Source organism: Mus musculus, chromosome 3 (genome assembly GCF_000001635.26).
Source record: "Mus musculus strain C57BL/6J chromosome 3, GRCm38.p6 C57BL/6J".
NCBI classification, from domain to species: domain Eukaryota; kingdom Metazoa; phylum Chordata; class Mammalia; order Rodentia; family Muridae; genus Mus; species Mus musculus.
Genome location: NC_000069.6, coordinates 14,350,164 through 14,362,037, shown reverse-complemented (window position 1 = coordinate 14,362,037; position 11,874 = coordinate 14,350,164).

Here is an 11,874-nt window from a genome sequence, read left to right as displayed (position 1 = left end):
AAGACAAGTCACCGGAGAAATGTCTTCTTCTCCCACTAGCCATCAGTTGTAATAGTTCCCTAATTCTTAGATCTAAGACCATTGTAGTACCATGTATTCTGAGATGCAATTCATTAAGTGGTTTGATATGTCTCACTCACCAAGCCATATACTGAGCAAACACTATACTTACTATTGCTATGAAAAAAACACTGGCCAAAACCAACTTGGAGAGAGTTGTGTTTGTGTGCTTTAAAGCATACAGTCCATCATTGAGGGAAGTCAAGACAGGATCTCAAGGCTGAAACCTGGAGGAAGGAACTGAAGCAGATGGATAAATGTTAATGTTTTATTCTCCATGGTCTGTTCAACATGTTTTCTTCTGTAACTCTGAACAACTTGCCCAGGAGTGGCCTTTTCCCCAGTAGGATGGGAACTCCCACATCAATTGTAAATTGAGAAAATGCCCCCAAAGACTTGTCTACAGACCACATTTATTTAGCATTTTCTCTATGGGAGTCCTATAGATTACTCTATCTTGTGTCTGGTGGAAAACCAAACCAAACCAAACCAAACCAAACCAAACCAAACCAAACCAAACCAAACTGTCTTAGTCAGGATTTCTATTCCTGCACAAACATCATGACCAAGAAGCAAGTTGGGGAGGAAAGGGTTTATTGGGCTTATACTTCCATACTGCTGTTCATCATCAAGGAAGTCAGGACTGGAACTCAAGCAGGTCAGGAAGCAGGAGCTGATGCAGAGGCCATGGAAGGATGTTCTTTACTGGCTTGCTTCCTCTGGCTTGCTCAGCCTGCTCTCTTATAAAAACAAGATTACCAGCTCAGAGATGGTCCCACCCACAAGGGGCCTTTCCCCCTTGATCACTAATTGAGAAAATGCCTTACAGTTGGATCTCATGGAGGCATTTCCTCAAGTGAAGCTCCTTTCTCTGTGATAACTCCAGCTGTGTCAAGTTGACACAAAACTAGCCAGTACACAAACCAAACCAAAAACCAAGCCAAACCAAAAGAAAACCTTTCTAGCACAATTGACCCCTTGTCATCTTGACACAAACATATCAATATTAAAATAAAGCTGTATCATCTTGTATCCACAAAACTCATTTAATATTAATATTGGGCAGGAGAAATGGCTCAGTGGTTAAGAGCACTGACTACTCTTCCTGAGGTCCTGAGTTTAATTCTCAGCATCACATGGTGGCTCACAACCCTTTGTAATGGGATCTGATGCCTTCTTCTGGTGTGTCTGAAGACAGTTACAGGGTACTCATATATATTAAATAAATAGTTAATATTATTATTATAGCATTAAAATATTTAAACTTTAAATTGCCTCACTGTCTTTAAATATATCAAGATTTCAAAAGTTCAGACTCTAAAACATCCCATGTCTATTTAAAGTCTCTCAACTATAGATTGTAATAAAATAAAGAACAAGTCATATACTTTCTTATTCCAGGAGGAAAGGAAGAATGAAGGAGACATAACAACAGAAAAAAATATAGTTAGACTAATAGGAGAGAGGGGGCAAGAAGAGGGGAGAGAAGCAGAGAGAGGGAGACAAAGCTAATGCTAACAGGGTTTTGTTTTTGTTTTTTGTTTTGTTTTGTTTCCCTTTATCTCCATTCATTATGCTTGGAATTCCATCCTATCTGGTGCTGTGCCACATTTTGGATGGCTCTTAATTCCTTAGCTCTTTTTTGAAATCCCTTTTATTAATTTTCTGAGTTCTTCTTAATACAACCAAGTTGAGAATCAGCATTAATCATCATCAGTCCACTTATTACTAAAAATAACACCCCCTAAATAATAATATTCCACCTTAGTTGCCCTAAAGCCATGCATATCTTCAAGCAGAAAATGTTCTTCTAAGTTCATCTCCAAGTGTCTTTCATGGCCTTCATGGGCCAGTCTACGGCTTCTGCTACATATGTAGCAGAGGACTGCCTCATCTAACATTGATTGAAGGTTAAAGTACTGTTTTTCATGACATTTAAACCTAATACTTATCCTTAAAATAAAAAATAAGAAACAAAAAACAAGTTACATTTATATGCAAATGGTACAGAATAAACATTTTAATTCAGAAAAAAAAGAGGTATGGAAACATAGAAAAAGGGATAAAGCAAAAGAAAGTTTGAAATACATCAATTCCAGTAACTATATGGAGGCATTCTAGTATGTAGTACTGTAAACATCGCTCCAGAGAGCTTGAACAGAAACTTTTTATGTCATTTGTAGCCCATATGGTTTCTCTCACTTAATAGATTTCTGCCAACAGGAGCATTCCTTAATGGGTGTTTCATATTCTGAAACATCAACTCCCTGAATCTCACTCTACAAACTTTATTCACAACAAATGTGTCAAAATTTAATACTGCATCATGACATTGTCATCTATAAATGTGGTGTTCTAGTTTGATAGTTGTTCTGGGACATATACAGATCACAGGCTACACATATCTAATTTGAAATGTCATGTATTACTTTTTCTAAAGAAAGCTCAAGATAACCATCTCTGTCATACATTGTCTTTACCTTTTAAATGTATGAGGAAACCTCCTTGAGGTGCATTTTTTACCCACTTTAAAATCATCATTAAACAGACTCCTCAGAGCTCACAGGGACTAAACCACCAGCCAAAAAGGATATATGGGCCAGTCTATGGCTTCTGCTACATATGTAGCAGAGGACTGCCTCATCTGGCATCAGTGGAAGGGGAGAAGCTTGGTCCTGTGAAGGCTTGATGCCTCAGAGAAGGAGGATGCTAGAGGGGTAAGGCAGGAGTGTGGTTGGGGGTGTACCCTCTTCAAGGCAAAGGGGAGTTCTAAATCTTGACCAGGAGGCAGAGAGAAGCTTTGGTTTTGGAATGGGCTTTTTAAAACCTCAAATTCTATATTCAGTGACTCACTTGCTCCAACAATATCATAACTACTCCAACATGGCCATATTTTCTAATCCTACTCTATTAGTTCCAATTCCTGATGCCCAAGCTTCAAATATATGAGCCTATGGAAATATTTTTATTCAAAATACCATAGCATCCAAGGTTTATCAGTCCTTAAAAAGCTGAATCTAGCAAAAAAAAATCTTATGGAAACAACTTTTAGGTATTTCTATGCAAGCAGCATCCTTGGCTGGTGCGCTCTTACTAACAGAAAGTTTTATGTGAGTTTATGTTTCCATTTCGTGGAGATGTGCTAATGTCATGCTTTTTAGTATCAAAACATAAATACTTGGCTTATTGTTTTAATTAATTAATTTTGTTGCTAGATGGGATGCTTTAATGTAGTTTATGATTATTGTAGTTCATAAACTATGAAAATACTTTAACTTTTATTATTTTTAAGATCTCTGTAGATATTTTTTTCCTTGACTACATGCTAGGATATCTTTCTTTCTTTTTTTATTAGATATTTTCATTATTTACATTTCAAATGCTATCCCAAAAGTTCCCTATACCTGTCCCACGCCCTGCTCCCCTACTCACCCACTCCCACTTCTTGGCCCTGGCATTCCCCTATACTGGGGCATATAAAGTTTGCAAGACCAAGGATCCTCTCTTCCCATTGATGGCCGACTAGGCCATCTTCTGCTACATATGCAGCTAGAGACATGAACTCTGGGGGGTACGGGTTAGTTCATATTGTTGTTCAACTTATAGAGTTGCAGACTCCTTCAGCTCCTTGAGTACTTTCTCTAGCTCCTCCATTGAGGACCCTGTGTTCCATCCTATAGATGACTGTGAGCATCCACTTCTGTATTTGCCAGGCACTGGCATAGCCTCACAAGAGACAGCTATATCAGGGACCTTTCAGCAAAATCTTGTTGGCATATGCAATAGTGTCTGGGTTTGGTGGCTGATTATGGGATGGATCACCAGGTGGGTTAGTCTCTGGATGGTCCATCCTTTCATCTTAGCTCCAAACTTTGTCTCTGTAACTCCTTCCATGGGTGTTTTGTTCCCTATTCTAAGGAGGAATGAAGTATCCACACTTTGGTCTTTGTTCTTTTTGATTTTCTTGTGTTTTGCAAATTGTATATTGGGTATTCTAAGTTTCCAGGCTAATATCTGCTTATAAGTGACTGAAAATCAAGTGACTTCTTTTGTGATCGGGTTACCTCACTCAGGATGATATCCTCCAGATGCACCCATTTGCCTAAGAATTTCATAAATTCATTACTTTTAATAGCTGAGTAGTACTCCATTGTGTAAACGTACCACATTTTCTGTATCCATTCCTCTGTTGAGGGACATCTGGGTTCTTTCCAGCTTCTGTCTATTATAAATAAGGCTGCTATGAACATAGTGGTGTTGTGTCCGGCCAGTGACTCACATGTCTGGGTTCTGTTCAGGGAAGGCATCCTGGAATCTGGAAGAGAAGAGGGAGCTAGGCGGAAGAGAGAAAGACGTAGCTAAGACAAAATTCTGATCAAAGCTCAATTTTACTAATTCATGCACTGAGTTATGAAGGAGAGGAAGGGGACCGATTCCCACCAAATCATCTGGAGTAAGGTTGCAGGTGAACACGTGATAGCTCTGGAACAGCTAATTGGCAAGCAGAGGCAGTGAGAGTGACAGGACGATAGGGCGGCAAGGTCTGTCCCAATGCTCTCTAACACTGAAACCTGAGCAAACAGGTTTCAGGTTGGGGAGGGGAGGTTACATCTCCTCCCTGTTGTTAATATAAAAAAGAAAAGGCTGGGCTGAGGCATAAAATTTATTTATGCTCTATAGTTCTGCCTGAATTTTAGGGCCTAATGAAGAAACCTGTCTCAGTGGGATTTCTTAACTTTTCTTATGGTAAACAGTATCTGGATAAGACTGTCCTTTCTGTCCTAGTAAACAACTAGCAGACTAGCCCTGAGCTGTAGGCTCTGACTATTATAATGCTAATTAGTACTGAATAGGTAACTTCCTTGTAAAATTTTTTACTGAATACCAAGTAGTCAGCTACAGGGCGTTGGAACCCTGGCAAAGGCTGACTGTATGAATTGAAAGGCACTTTATTATGAATAACATTATTATGAATAACACTAAAGGAGAGTAATTCCTCTGTATTCTTGGATGACAGGCAGGGAACAGGGAGGAGGGGGTGACGACCGGCTCTGTAGTACAAAGCTAATTGGCTTTTTAGGGTGGGAGGCTGTGAAGGGCTTGCCCTTCTAGCGGTACATTCTCCAACCTCTCTCCACCCCCTATTAATTAAGTTTAATAAGGCCACACTGAACTGAGGTGATCAAATGATTTTCTCATCCGTAGATGAGTGGGCTTTAACCTTGGTTTGAGGGGAAATTGACCCAATTCCTCCCGTGGGTGCTGTCATGACTCACACTTTTGGCTCTTGGTATCTTTTGGGGAGGGGAGGCAGAGCCTTAGAAAGATATTTTTTGGTTGTAACTGGAACTAGATACCAACCTCCATCCAAACTGGGTATATCTCACAGGGAACCCAGAAATGGTCAAGCTGGACCTTCCCCTGCAGTAAATTTCTGCACCCAAGCGGTACCCGTACTGTATTCATATGATCACGAATCAGTATGCACAGTTCTGACTACTGTGCAGCTTCTAAACGAGAATTGTCAACCTCAGATTTAGCAAGGCCTCGACAAGAATTATGTCACTAGTAACACCACAATTTGTGGTTCTTAGGCTATATTAGGAGCTGGAGGTCATCCTCCTCATCTCCATTATTCCCACAGCCTGAGGAACTAAGGGGACCTTGTAATAACAGCAAGAGTAGAAAACCAGAGACCAGCTAAGGGACTAAGCCCGTCTATCAGAATCAAAACCAATCTCTTCTAATATTTGAATTTTTTGCCTTTCTAGCCCTCGTAGTAAACCTAATTCTCAAATCAGACCTAAAGCCACAAAACGTTCTGAAATGTCTTTAGAATAAAAATAGCAGTTGCCAAGTACGCTCTTGGGGGCGGGGATGCATGCCCACTGCAGTCAGGCTGAAGGTGTTGATTGACCTGCTTGAAAAAAATGAGATATAGACAATGAGAAAATAACAATGCAAAGCTTCTTTTGGGGAAGACCAGGTACATTATTCAGTTGCAAATTAGCAAGGCTCAAGCTCAGTCTCTGGGCTGGTTTTAGAATTAGTAAAAAGGCCAGAGACTCTCTGGAAGTGGGGGATGTGCTCTGAATTAACTTTGCTAGGTAATTGAGAATATAGTTATCTACAATAAGAATCTCTAATATTGGACTGAATATTAGACCAGTCTAAGATTGAGTTAGAATGACTGGTCACACTGAAGAAAAGAGAAAAATCATTATGACTCTATTAAATGACTAATCTTACTAAGTCAGAATATACAATCTCTGATGTACTATTGCTATAAAGTTACAAGGCTTGAAGCTAGTCTAAACTGGAAAAATGGCAAGCAAGGATGGATCTAAAACATGAACCCAATTTAGTTTCTTAGTCATTTCAATAAGGGCACTGAGTCAACTTACCTGCCAGCTCATCACACAAATTAACCATCATGCTTTTGCAGCGTTCTGTGGAGAGAACTTGTTTTTCCCTTCTCTAATAAGGCAGCTGTTTAGGATCAATCTATAAGCCAATAAGTAGATCCTTTTAAGATACTATAAAGCATTTATTAAATTCTTTGACATTTAAATTTCAAAATTTGAAAATAAAGGTATGATTTAAATAGTGTGCATGGGAATGCACTAAATAGTATGTACGGGGATACAATTTCTCCCATTTTTGTCTTTTAAGAAGTTAAAGTTTTAAAGTTTCACAATATCTAATCTTTTGAATTAATAACTTGCTGTCAAAACATCTTAAATACTTGTCTGTAAAGGGGCAGTGACTAATTGTACTTTTAATCATTTCTCTTAAGAAGCAGTTTTAACTAGAAAGCTTGAAAAGTTATTAAGAGTCACATGTGTATAATTTATTTATTTATTAACTAGAAATAAGAGCATTCATTTGTAGCAAATTATTAAGTAAAAGTCCTCAAGAATTAACACTATATGTGGAAACAAGTAGTAACTGAGGACACTAAAAGGAAAGAATTATACATGCACAATTTTTAAGAATATTAAAATATTATCTTAAACCATAACTGTTATGAAAATATATAAAACGAGGTTATATATCCAATCTATTTTATATGGATGACCTATAGACTGTCTGAGATATAAATTTATCCTAGCATTGTTTTAAAATGTCCAGGCAATTAGAACAATTTAATAAATGTCTAAAAACTGCCTTCTTAAAAGGATAGCATTTTTTCTATGAGTTGTATATGCATAAGCAATTGCAAATTTGAGAATTAATAATATCTGAGGGACAAACAATCTTAAGCAATTGTGAGCTCTGAGATATAGCATTGACTATTAATATACAAATTAAGGTTTGATTGTTCAGTATTTTAAAACACCATCTACAGCACACAACTAGATTATTTGTGCTGAAACAGGGGGAAACTGTGTGTCTTAAGGCCCCGCCCCACAGCAGCCAGCAGCTACCTGGGCCCACGTGGGCCAACGATCTTCTGGGAGGATGAGAAAAATAACTTTACAATGTTTTTTGTTTTTTGTTTTTTTCTGGCTAAATAATTGTTTTGGCCAGAGCTAATATTTAATTACCAATGAGTATAATTAATAACAATTATAAAAGCTTTCTTTATTTTTTGTAAAACCTTTTGTAGTAAACTAAAGCCCTAAGTAATAAAAAGATATTGTCTCTGAATCTTTTGGGTGAGAGCAAGGATTTAAGGTAAACTTCCCTTGAGAAACATTAGTTAATAAAATACTTTCCACTTAGGAAACAATATACACTGGAAGATTCAAACTCTTAGCTTCTTGTATAGATGCAGAAATGATAAAAATTTGTTACATAATGTAGATCATTATTTAGCCATATTAGAGGCAAAATATTTAAGTTATTACAAACTCACTAGAATTTCAGGTTGGGAAGGGGAGGTTACATAGTGGAATATGTGTCTTTATTACCTCACTGAGCCTTTCTGATAGCTGACAAACTATCTTACATAATCAACATAATAGAAAAATACTTCTTTTGAAACATGGTTTCTAAAGTTTTAGTCTGTAATAGTAAACAGAGTGTGGTAAAGTGTTTTATAGGACTAATCTAAGAACCAGAAGGCTTTATTTTTAATTGCCTGCTATCCCATGAGGGCTCCCAGCATGTTGCACAGTGTTGCCCTCAGTCAGGTAAATGTTACTTTTTTAGTTAATTCTTACATTTTTCCACAGAGAAATGGTTTACTAATTTTCTGTGTATTTTATAAGACAATCAATATTAACTATCACCCTAGGAAAGGGCGCTGTTAGTCTTAACAAGAAAATGTTTAAATGTTATTAAATATTAGGTATCAAAGTGAATGACTGAAATATTAAGGCTTCTTTAGGATAGCTTGGGAAGATGATGATGAAGAGAAAATTTTAATGAGAATAATAGAAGATATTTAATTATCAATTTTGTTGGAAGAAGAGCTGTTTCTGTTAGCTTGTTTGAATGGTCAGGAACCTAAAGGTGAGAAGTTATTTTGAAGAGAGGTATGTCTATACATTTTCCTTTTTCCAGAAAACAACAACCCTGTCACCCAGTGAATGCTTACCCAAGTATAACCTGAGGAGAAAAGAAAATTAATTATCAATTGAAAAAGACTATCTGTTCTGTAATTATCAGTCATTTCTGTCATTGGCCAATGAGTTTATGAGCAAAGTCACATACTAATAGGCATGACATTATGCAAAGGATAAGCAATATAAAATTGTATTTAGCAAGGCTTTAGTTGAGTCTAGAATCCCTTATATAGACCCATGTTTCTTTTCTTAGGATTTAATAGCCATGAAGAGAATTCATGACCACAGCAACTCCACTAAAGGGAAATATTTAATTGAGATTAACTGACAGTTTCAGAGATTTAGTCTATTATCTGTAGCTGTCCAGCAGCCATGGATTAACTGGGTTACCTGAAAGGGGGGCTGGAAATGAAAAAGGAATGGGTGCGAGAGAAGGATGAAGCCAAGACAAAGTTTCTGATCAAGGCTCAAAGTTTAATATTCAGCACTGTATTTATATATGGAAAGCCCACAGATCCACCCTGTTTTCAGCTGGAGCATGTTGCAAAGCATGCTCAGCAGGCAGTCTGCTCCTGTAGGAAACTGAAGGTGTGGGAAGGCAGAAGACTCAACCTAGGTGGTTAAGGTCCAACTGTGGCAAACGCTTAAGGTTTATTTAGCTTGGTCAAGGCTGGGGGAAGGGTACAATCATCATAGCAGGGAACATGGAAATATGCAAGAAAACATGATGCTGGAGACAGAGCTGAGAGTTTAATATTTTAATTTGCAGGCAGCACAAGGAGACTATGTCCACACTGGGTTTAGTTTGAGCTAAGGAAACTTCAAAGCCTGTCCCCACAGTGACACACTTTCACCAACAACACCACACATCTCCAACAAGTCTATATATCTTAGTAGTTTTACTCCCATTGGGGCATGTATTGAAGCACATGAGTAAATGGGTGGGGGGGCACCTATTCAAACAACCACATTCCTTATTGTCTTGAAGTAGCTGGTTTGACAGACTAGATACACTAGTCCATTTTGAATAGATCAGTTTGCCTAAAGGTGAGAAGTTATTTTTGAAAGCAAGTAGTTGATCTTCAGGTATTCACTCTCCCTTATAGATTCCTTGTCCCCCATTTTCATCCATACATCAATTGCAGGCTACTTATTGTGGCCTCTTTATTCTTTTTCCCTCATTTGCAGGGAATGGACCTGGATGGAACAACTTGTTTCCATCCTCCTCTGTAAATTCTCTCAGTCCCAATGCCTAGAAACAAATTTAACCAGGAACCCCAATGGCTACAACCATCAAAACTCCAGAAGAACATTCTTCCAGGGTATCCATAACTATTTCAAGCCCCTAAGAATAAGAGAGGGCAAAAGAAACCAAGGAAGGAAGCACACACCCAACAAAGACCAGATATTAGTACCCAGAATTACAATCTTTCCAAACACAAATGCCTAGAAGCAAGGTTATAAACACAACCAGAAAGGCAGGACAAAAGTGAATAGTCTAGAGCATAGCAATCCTACTATAATATTCCTTGAGAATTACAACATGCCTGAAGTACAAGAGAAAAAAAAACCTTAAAATTTATTAATATAATAGAGGTACTTAAAAATAATATACTTAAAATATATCAAGGTGCTTAAAGAAATCCAAGAAAATACAAATAGTGGAAGAAAATGAATAAAAGAGGTCAACACTTGAGTAGGAAGTAGAATTCATAATGAAAATTCAAACTGATGCAAAAGTTAGTAGCTAAAACAGGAAGCACAGAGGCAAGCCTCTGAGAATACAATAGAACACAAAAGATAGAAGTAGAATTCTCAGGTTTTGAAGACACGACAGTAGCAATGGTCAAATAACAGGTTAAATGTAAAAATCCTGGTAAAATCATCCAGGAAATCTGGGACAATATGATAAGAATAAATCTAATGAAAATAGAAATAGAAGAAGGAGAATAAATACAGGTCAAAGACACAGAAATGTTTTCACCCAACTCAGAAGAAAATTTCCTTAAACTAGTGAAGAGAGAATCTTTCAAAGTAGAAGAAGAAAACAGAACACAAAATGGACTGAATCAGAGATAGAAGTCCCCTCAAAACATCAAAACAACAAACTTAAGAAAGAAATAACAGTATAACCTACAAGGAAAAAGATCAAATATTCTACTACTACTACTATAGAGGCTAACCTACTACAATAACACCTGAATTCTCAATGAAGACTCTAAAAGCCTAGAGAGATGTTCTACAGTATTTTTGTCTTGTTTTGTTTTGTTTTGTTTCACATCTAACCAGATGTTTCACAGGTGTTAGCCCAGACAAAAATACCCAAAAGAACTTTTTTTTTTCCAATTTTTTATTAGATATTTTCTTAAATTGCATTTCAAATGCTATCCTGAAATACTCTTTCCCCCCACCCCCTGCCTTGTTCCCCTACCCACCCATTCCCACTTTTTGGCCCTGATATTCCACTTGTACTGGGGCATATTAAGTTTGCAAGACCAAGGGGCCTCTCTTCCCAATGATGGCCGACTAGGCCATCTTCTGCTACATATGCAGCTAGAGACACGAGCTCTGGGGGTACTGGTTAGTTCATATTGTTGTTCCACCTATAGGGTTGCAGACCCCTTTACCTCCTTGGGTAATTTCTCTAACTCCTCCATTGGGGCATCTGTGTTGCAACAAATGGATGACTGTCTGCATCCACTTCTCTATTTGCCAGGCACTGGCATAGCCTCACCAGGAACATCTATATTAGAGTCCTTTCAGCAAAATCTTGCTGGCATGTGCAATAGTGTCTGTGTTTGATTGCTGATTATGGGATGGATCTCCAGGTGGGGTAGTCTCTGGATGGCCCATCCTTTCATCTTAGCTCCAAACGTTGTCTCTGTAACTCCTTCTATGGGTGTTTTGTTTCATATTCTAAGGAGGAATGAAGTATCCACGTGTTGGTCTTTCTTCTTCTTGTTTTTCTTGTGATTTGCAAATTGTATCTGATATTTTGACTTCTTTTTTTCTAATTTGTATGCCCTTGATCTATTGTTGTCGAATTGCTCTGGCTAGAACTTCAAGTACTATACTGAATAGGTAGGGAGAAAGTGAGCAGCCTTGTCTAGTCCCTGATTCTGGCTTTCATAGTCTCTGGTGAGAAGTCTGGAATAATTTTAATAGGCCTCCTTTATATGTTACTTGACCTTTTCCCCTAACTGCTTTTAATATTCTCTCTTTATTTAGTGCATTTGTTGTTCTGATTATTGTGTGTTGGGAGGAATTTCTTTTCTGGTCCAGTCTATTTGGAGTTCTGTAGGCT